Raw genomic sequence first — 10,052 nt, forward strand, 5'->3', positions numbered from 1 at the left:
TCAGAACCAAACCTTAACTGAAATCAGCTATTATGCTACTTCTAAACATCAAAAAAACAAAACCAATCTACACTGTGCGTTTTCGTATTCACTGCATCGGCAGTTGTAAACACTTACGTAAGAAACTTGTCGCATTATACCGCGACGTTGCGTGTGCGACGAGGAAACTGATGTTTTCCCGGTGAAGATGAACCTTTCGACCTTCACTGGAGCCTGCAAATGTGTGTTGTTTATTGACTTTTTTGAAACTATTGGAAAGGGAAATTTCTTACAATTTGCATCCATAAATCGCTAGGCAACAGAATACTCCTGGTACTGATTGCTGAAATTGAGAGGTTCAAGTGATAAAAGCATGCACGTTCACTATTTGGAGGGAGTCTTCCATAGGCATACGTAGTAGTAAAATGCAACATTGCATTCCCTTCATAGTACACTGAAGAAAATCAGAGAATGGAATCAGCTTGTCTGAGATGTCCTGATGGTCGCCCATGGCAACCTCTGGTAAACTGGCCTATTGGCCACTGAAACTGCGGGAAGGGGTATGCAACTCATTTGTGTCCGTGTGGACAGCACAACGACGTCTGGAGCAGCACAGACTGTCAGCAAGGAGACCACTGTTGCTGCTAGTCTTGACGCGCCAGCAGAGAAAGACATGTCGACCATGTTGCCTCCGATGACAAAACGAGGCAGAACAAACAACTCCACGGCGTTTTTTCAGGCGAGTCCGGTAGAACGCACGTCATCACAATGGATGAATCCCGTGAGGATACCCTGAGGAGATCGAACGTTGCCATATTGCATTCGTTATCGTCATTGGGGCCCACCCCAAGCGTGACAGAACGTGGTTGCCACGGTCACAAAACAGAAATACTCTGGTTCGCGAAGCTGGTTAATTTGGACAGCAGCCATTGCATTTAGGTGTCTGTCATCGATGTTTCCGTAACGTCATCTTTCAACAAGATAACGCAAGACCGCATGTTTCCTGTGTCACGCACAGCTGAAGCAACATGGCATGACGTACCCCTGACCGTCGTCAAAGTCCAGCTGAATTCGATGATCAATTGGATTAGGCCATTGTTACTGCCAGATGTGGCAACTCCGTGTACTGTTTTTCAGATTTTGTACACCACCAACTCGGCTATAAGTTAATTAATTAATGTATCCACACAATTCGTAAAATTTCGTTACTTTGTCCTTCCTGGTTTCCCAATTTTAATTACCAGTAGCTTACTATGCAAGAGCGCCCGTATGGTAGTTTGTAACGCGGGGAGTGCGCAAGATCTGTGTAATATCGACTTTTAAATCATTTTCTTGAAAGAAAAACAGCTGACAACACTGTATTTTTTCCTTCCTCTGAGAGCGCATGTGGGCGCCCTTTTTTCTATCGTATTTATTTGCAACGTGCTAATACGCTTATGCGCGAAGAGCAGAGAGAAAACAGAAGACAAAACAACGAATATAAACACACCCGAGCCTTTCAAAAAAGTGTAAATGTTGCAGAATCGTAATATTCCGATCGAATGTAGTGAAATGCAAAAATTTTTCGATTTTTTTTTTTGTGAGTGAAGAATGTATTCATACCAGGTCACATCGCTTCAGAAAAGCTAAATAAATGATTTGCAGTCTAAATTAACTACAAACACATTTTATATAGAGGCCATATTTGCCTGTATGGCGGCTTTTGTCCTAGTCGACAGCTTTGTGATCTGATGACTAAAGATTTCTCACAGAATGGCTACAAGAATGGCCTGAAGATAGTAACAATCAAAGCAGGTTTCACCTGTGGCTTCTGTCGTCTATTGTGAAATCTACTTTTTGTAAAAATACAGTAAACGTCCCTTTGGGATAAAACCAGTATTCTGGGCAATTAGTTCTTGCTTTGCTGACTTACTGGCGTCGTACGTTTTAAGTCCCACTCAGTATGAACAGATGCCCTGTCATGATGACGTTCACAATCCTCACATCTAACTTGCCTTCGACAGAATGCAATTAGACGAAAAAATTCCCCGTAACCTTTTCTTGCGTCATTGCCACGTGTAGTATCAAAACGAGCAAACCAACTCCACGAGGGACCTCCAAATTTCACTGCAGGCCCCATCCCATTTGATGAGTGTTTATCTTCCAGACACAAAGTCTTGTGAATATGATGTATCTCTTAAGAAAAAGTACTTGCCCGAAGAAACTTAGTTTATCCGTTTTACACTGCATTGTCGTGGAAGTCTTGACGTATAGTAGAATTTCTGTAAAAAGAAACTTTTAAACATATAATGTAAATTTTATTTTCACGATATCTCTTCTGAAAATTATTATATGGAATTCAGCGTTATATTGAAATGAAATGTGGACGATAAACAACATAAAAAAGAAGAGAAAAGAAGGTTATGAAGTATAGTATTGGAAAAGAGCGCTGAAGATCTGCTAGGTAGATCGCGTAACTAATGAAGAGATGCTGAATCCTATCGGTGAGAAATGAGGTGAGACACACTCGGAAGGGCGTTGGTTCAGATTCACGTCAGGACATCGCGATTATTCTTCTCCGTGGTTTCCCTAAATCTCGTATCAAGAGTGTTGGGATGATTTCTTTGAAAAATTTCGGTGCCGACTTCCTTCCCCAACGCAAGCTTATATTCCGTCTCTACTGACCTCAAGGTCGACCACACATTAGGTTCCAGTCTTTCTTCCTTCGTGCAAAAATTTGACTAAAAGGAGGTACAAACTGATAGGACACATTCGTAGGCATTAAGGAACAGTTAATATTTTAATGAAGGTATGTGTGGGGGGTAACAGTTGATGAAGAAATTTTCTCAGATTAGACTAACGTGGAGACCTTTATCAACTAGTTTTCAGATGGATGATTACAGCAGTAACAGAGTATTTCCTCAGTACAGTTTCCGAATGCCGACTGATGGTTTTTAAAGGCGACCATCTTCAACGCTTCACCATTTTTGGAGTAAAAGAAGTAATAAATTTTGTTGTTGTTCTTGTTTGGGATGACAAGCACGAGAACATGGCCATTAGCGAGCCGCATCAACATTTCGATTGTGAATATATTACGTAATAGGTTTCAGTTCATCTGTATATACACTACTGGCCATTAAAATTGTTATACCAAGAATTGGACAAATATATTATACTATAACTGACGAATGATTACATTTTCACGCAATTTGGGTGCATAGATCCTGAGAAATCAGTACCCAGAACAACCACCTCTGGCCGTAATAACGGCCTTGATACACTTGGGTATTGAATCAAACAGAGCCTGGATGGAGTGTACAGATACAGCTTCCCATGCAGCTTCAACACGATACCACAGATCATTAAAAGCAGTGACTGGCTTATTGTGACTAGCCGGTTGCTCGGCAACCATTGACTAGACGTTTTCAGTTGGTGAGAGATCTAGAGAATGTGCTGGCCAGGGCAGCAGTCGAACATTTTCTGTATCCAGCAAGGCCCGTACAAGACCTGCAACATGCGGTCGTGCATTATACTGATGAAAGTAGGGTTTCGCAGGGATAGAATGAAGGGTAGAGCTACGGGTCGTAACACATCTGAAATATAACATCCACTATTCAAAGTGCCGTCAGTGCGAACAAGAGGTGACCGAGACGTGTAACCAATGGCAACCCATACCATCACGCTGGGTGATACGCCAGTACGGCGATGACGAATACACGCTTCCAATGTGCGTTCACCGCGATGTCGCCAAACACGGCTGCGACCATCATGATGCTGTAACCAGAACCTGGATTCATCCGAAAAAATGACGTTTTGCCATTCGTGCACCCAGGTTCGTCGTTGAGAACACCATCGCAGGCGCTCCTGTCTGTGATGCAGCGTCAAGGGTATCCGCAGCCATGGTCTCCGAGCTGATAGTCCATGCTGCTGCAAACGTCGTCGAACTGTTCGTGTAGATGGTTGTTGTCTTGCAAACGTCCCCATCTATTGACTCAGGGATCGAGACGTGGCTGCACGATCCGTTACAGCCATGCGGATAAGATGCCTGTCATCTCGACTGCTAGTGATACGAGGCCTTTGTGATCCAGCACGGCGTTCCGTATTACCGTCCTGAACCCACCGATTCCATATTCTGCTAACAGTCATTGGGTCTCGACCAATGCGAGCAGCAATGTCGCGATACGATAAACCGCAATCGCGATAGGCTACAATCCGACCTTTATCAAAGTCGGGAACGTGATGGTACGCATTTCTCCTCCTTACATGAAGCATCACAACAACGTCTCACCAGGCAACGCCGGTCAACTGCTGTTTGTATATGAGAAATCGGTTGGAAACTTTCCTCATGTCAGCACGTTGTAGGTGTCGCCACCGGCGCCAACCTTGTGTGAATGCTCTGAAAAGCTAATCATTTGCATATCACATCATCTTCTTCCTGTCGGTTAAATTTCGCGTCTGTAGCACGTCATCTTCGTGGTGTAGCAATTTTAATGGCCAGTAGTGTATTTGGAAGTACTTAAATATTACACATAGACCTACTATCCCGGCTGTTCTTAAAGTTTGCAAATTAGACGGAACAACCTACTCTGGAACCGTGCGGCCGCTACGGTCGCAGGTTCGAATCCTGCCTCGGGCATGGATGTGTGTGATGCCCTTAGGTTAGTTAGGTTTAAGTAGTTCTATGTTCTAGGGGACTGATGACCTCAGAAGTTAAGTCCCATAGTGCTCAGAGCTATTTGAACCATTTGGAACAACCTACAGTACTACTGCTGGTTTTCTGGCTGATGCTGTTCTCCTAGAGTCGTGTAGCGTCGTTGTCTGTCACACGTGTCCGTCAAGCGGTGGCCAGATGCTTTCTAGCAAAGAAAGCACACTCAAAAGTAAGTAAATCAGCACCTACCTCCTAGTGCTATGTATACGGTCGGCGACGCTTTGTTCTTCTCTAAGAATACTGATAGCATTGGGGAGTGATTATCAGGTGTCGGTTGAGCATTTAGTATACCTCTGAGATGGAACGAGATCAGAGGCCGGAGATCTATATATTGAGCCGATCACTCCCATGACGTGGTATGAAAAAGCAAAGTCGCACAAAGGATAATGAACAGAATATCTGAATTGAGCGGGGGTGGTCCACTGAATATGAAATATGGGAACCACACCTCAAAAGAAAAAATTGATAAATTTTTTCATCAAGTTGTCAAATGAAACTAAAGGTGACTATAACAAACTGATTAATTGCTAGATGCCTTAATCTGATTCCAGTCACTGAAGAAACAATACGAATAATTACAAAAGGCACAAGGGTGCAAAAACATGTAAGAAGGACCTGTAGCATTACACGGGTAATCGTCTGTATAGCCATCGAAATCTTTAAGGAATAATCTTGGGGGGATGTCCATTACAGTCGGATATACCTTGTGTCACGTGAGAGTAGGAGAGTCAAAACAGGTAGTAACCCATTACGTCATCTCAAGTCTAGATTTTTTTGTTGTCAAATCTTTGCTGAGTGATTGACACAGTATGCAAGTAAGTCATTTCTAAATTTTATTAGTTATTTATGAAGTAAAGAATTTAATTAAGTTCAATAGGTAATGAGTCTTTTTGAGATGTATATAAATGTGTTTTGACGTAGCATATCGCAACGCTGCGTTATGCGTGATATTTTTTCTCTTTGAGAAGGGTGATACCTTCTGAGTTGCTCGAGTGGGCGGACAAGTCGTAATCGAGTACGGGTCCTCTGTAATTTTTATGAATGGACATAGAGCTGATAATTCAAAACCCAGAGTTGGTTTAGAAAATATTGTAGGGAACCCCGGCCGAACATTGTTACAAACAAATCGCGCGCGGACTTTGAAATATCGGCGTGAAGTTTGAGATATGCGGTAGGCTTTCGCGCGTTATAGTCGCGTGAAGGTTTAAGTGACACTGACAGTGATTATTGACATTAACTTAATAATAATTATCGAAGAATTATCGGAAGGGATAGTAAGTGTTCTTGATGCTTAAAGCAAGTGTGAGTTGATTTACTGTTCGATTACGACAGATATTAACCACGGAACAGTCAGCTAGTTGATACGTTGCTTAGCAACCCATGAACAGATTGTGATAGAATTACTGGAACGATCATTTCAGTCATTAGTGACTACTACACACACGCCAGAAAACTAACTACTCTGGTTGTGAATGACATTTGGAACGGATGAGTTTTGTTTCAGCTTCGTGGGATCAATAAACTTCATCCGAAGTCGAAACTTTACAAACTGTGTCTTGTTCCTTCAGTTTGGTAGCACGATAGACATTGTGGTCTACACTACTATTTATCTTTTTTTCGAAAAGAGAGCACTTATCTTTTTCTTTTAGAGGAATTTTACTGCTTCAGTCATCAATCTTCCCAAAACGGAGATAAGGGTGACACTCACTCAAATCACTGCGTCATCGTGATCAACCACACACGTGTGCCCCCTTTCTCCCTCCCTTTTTGTGTTGAAAACACTGAGATGTAGCCACGGTACGACGAAGGAAGAAGGAAGAGGAGAAGAGAGAGAAGAAAAGTAAGAGAAGGCCAAAAAGGGGAGTCCACAGACCTTGGCACAGGTGGGTGGAATTGAGATAGAATATTATGAAAATTGTGTTGAAAGGCGTCTTTTCTTTCAGATGGTCTGCATTTCATTCCTCAGTCTTTATTTGAACTACTTTTCTTCTATGCAATTACTGATCAACTAATATGTCCTCACGCAAGGGTACTAACAATGCATTTTAATACGAGGTTGGCTGTGGTTTGTGTGCATTTAGCAGCATATCTGCATGATTTAATTTTCGGGCCGGGAGTAATTTCTGTCTACTCTAAATTGAGGCTGGCAGCACGTTCGGTTACGGGTGGCGGCCCACCGCAAAGAGAGAGGGGACAGGCGGCCATGTCGGAGGTAAGACTGTACAGTAGCCACCCCTCACAGGCAGCGAACCTGTGAAAGTACGCATTGGCTACACCGCGGGTAGTGGACTTTATTTTCTGCGAGCCAGTGAAGGTTCAAATGGTTCAAATGGCTCTGAGCACTATGGGACTTAACAGCTGTGGTCATCAGTCCCCTAGAACTTAGAACTACTTAAACCTAACTAACCTAAGGACATCACACACATCCATGCCCGAGGCAGGATTCGAACCTGCGACCGTAGCAGTCGCGCCGTTCCGGACTGCGCGCCTAGAACCGCGAGACCACCGCGGCCGGCGCCAGTGAAGGACACTGACTGCGGAGAAAATGATGTGGGTGACGCCAGCGCAGGCAATGGCAATGTGGGCAGAACACTGGCTCGCCCGACAGAGCGGTGCCCGATTTGTCTTACTTCTCCCACACCAGCAAGAACCGTTTCCCGCTGTGAGGTTGGTGACGTCAAAATCAAAGAGTTGCCTCGTTTTCGTGGGCAAAGCTCCAGTTGACTCAATTTCTGTTGTATAGACGATGGAGGCAGTGTATGTGTTCGTGGAAGATGATTCAGTTGGAGTTAAAAAAACAGGAAGCCACTACGATTTGCTGAAGGCCTTTTTGGCCGCATGGCAGACAGTCGGACTGGCACGGTGCACTGAGAAGGAAAGTTCTACAGTCAGAAGGGTGTGGTGCGCCAAGATGGGAAGCTTGTTAGAAGAAGGGGGCGAGGTGCCGAATGAGATTGACTCAGGCAGGCACAGGACCCCGAGCTGTTGGATAGTTTGCATCTGGGTGCGGCGAGCGGGTGTAGCCGCCGGCACTGTGAAGACAGATAAATAGCAGGAGTTTGTCATAGCACCATTTCTTGCAGCATCTGTGTCTTTTGGTAAGAATATTTGCAGTTTTGCAGTTAGGGAAAGTCGAGAGTTATTTCATTGTCTGTGGAGAGCTTATTTCCACTAGTTTTGAGTTGAACAGAGAATTATTCGTAGGACATTTTGTTGGTTCACAGTCACAATCAATTTCTGAATTCTGTTTACTGTCAGACTGCGCTAAACGAAATTTCTATCCACGGGAGTAAGGGGTTGATTTACATTCCTATCACACCTTTCCCTAAAGTAGTTTGTGGTGCTTTTTATGTGCAGAGTTTATTCTCATCCACTGCTTTTTTGATTAAGTGTTTGTTTTATGTATTCTGATCTTTGAGAAACTAAAAGCTTTTTTTACCCGGTAGCTAATGTTTGATTTCCATAGCGTAAACCCTTTGCCTCATGATTTTGGATGGGTTTAATATTTTGCTCACTGATTACCACTACTGGTGTGAGTACACAGTTACTTACTGAGAGGGACCATCTATAATTAGTGTTATCCTTGGCACAGATCTCAACAGAATTCTGAAGGGCGTTTTTCTGTGCTAAAGGTAAATTGTGGGGCAGGAAGTTGTAATAGGTACACGCAGGCTTCCATTACAACACCGCACTCTGCACGAGCAGTAGCCGTTGGCAAGCTTATGCATTGCAGAGTATATAGTAGGGTTGTGTACAACTTTGTACTCAACGGTAAGGGAGGTGGGGTAGAGAGTGGTGTGGCAAATGTCGTTGTAGGACAGCTGGACAGAAGCAGAAATGATTAGCAAACAAGATATCACAGTAAACATAAGATTAACTTAACTTACATTTCTCCAAGTGTACGAAGACTCATTACAAATAATGTAGCAAGAAACGAAGTCCAGCCCATATAACAGCAATCAGGATCATGTTTGCTGCGCAAACAATAGTGACTTCACCAATAGCCTCCAGGTGCAAGCGGGCTGAGCAGCTGCTGCCACCCATCCTGTATCGTGCTGGCAGTGGGTGCCCGTGGAACGGAGCTGCTGGGGACGTGGCTCAGTGGGTGCACCCCAATGGGTTCGCCAAATCCCGTGCGACTGATACTGGTGTCTGACGGAAACTTGCCACTCCGTTACCAACCTTGGTACGCCTTGGGGTCATATAGAGGTATATACAGCATCTCTTTCTTCCCCCTAAACCTCCTCACCATTGTCAGGTAGTGTAGATGGGCAAACCAAGGTGTGGAGGGGGAGGGCTGAATGTAGGTGGCTATGAGGAGATGGGAGCCAAAACTGAGGATGATGCCAAGCTCCCACTTGTGTCCTGGCAAACTCCCTGGGCGTGCCCGGGGACACCAGCTGAAAAACTGGGCAGAGGGTGCACACATATCTCCAGAGATGGAGAAGCAAAAGTAGAGAGAGGCATTTCAGTGACTGTAGAGGGATCCGAGACAGCACATGGGACAGCCACTGGGAAGATGGCCCATCCCAATACGTACAGTGGCTGTCACTATCTAAAAGATCGTGAAAGGGCACTGCTTACATCGGCTCCAGGACTGGCGCCAACTGTGTGGGGCCTGCAGGAGCCAGATGCAGCGAGGGCTCTTGCATCAAGGACGGACTAGGCCATCTGAAAGCCCAAAGCATGAGGCGAGATAACAAACTTCACGTATACGTATTTGATTCTGGTGGCGTCTCTGGAATCCTCTCAGTCCCTGCAGGAGAAACATAGAGCTCAATGCATCGTATAATGGTGCCTTGCTCCCAGCGCCTCCGTCTGCCACACAGCCTGTAAAAGACCAAATCGTTAGTTTGATACTTTGCCTATCTAGGCGGATTGGGCACCGCACGCCGTGGCTGCTGCAGCAACTGAAGCAGGGTGTGGTGCGCCGTGCATGTCACAGTTCTGCCGGCGATGGTCCGTCGCGTGGGTGTGAGCGGTAGGAAGACAGAAATAGCAACACAGTTTGATCCCGTATGTGAGAGACACGAAGTTTGTCCCTCTGTAGCTTAAATGTCGGTACAAAGCGTTCAGATTCGCCGCTGGATTGGCCGTGGAACGATGTACTCATGAGGCCCTTGATGACAGAGGCGATGCAAAACTGTTCAAACTCAGCGGCAACGAACTAAGGTCCATTGTCAGTCACAATCACTTCAGGAAATTTCTCTAGGCCAAAGACCGACTACACGGCGTGGATTATGGAACGAGCCATAGGAACTATGAAGGGAAATTTTCTGAAAGAGTCAATGACGATGAGCCAACGCGTATCCCTGTAAGGACTTGTGAAATCGAGATGTAAGCGTTGCCAAGGTACTTCTACTTGAAGTTTGGGCCATTCAAA

Source organism: Schistocerca americana, chromosome 1, assembly GCF_021461395.2.
Source record: "Schistocerca americana isolate TAMUIC-IGC-003095 chromosome 1, iqSchAmer2.1, whole genome shotgun sequence".
NCBI lineage: Eukaryota > Metazoa > Arthropoda > Insecta > Orthoptera > Acrididae > Schistocerca > Schistocerca americana.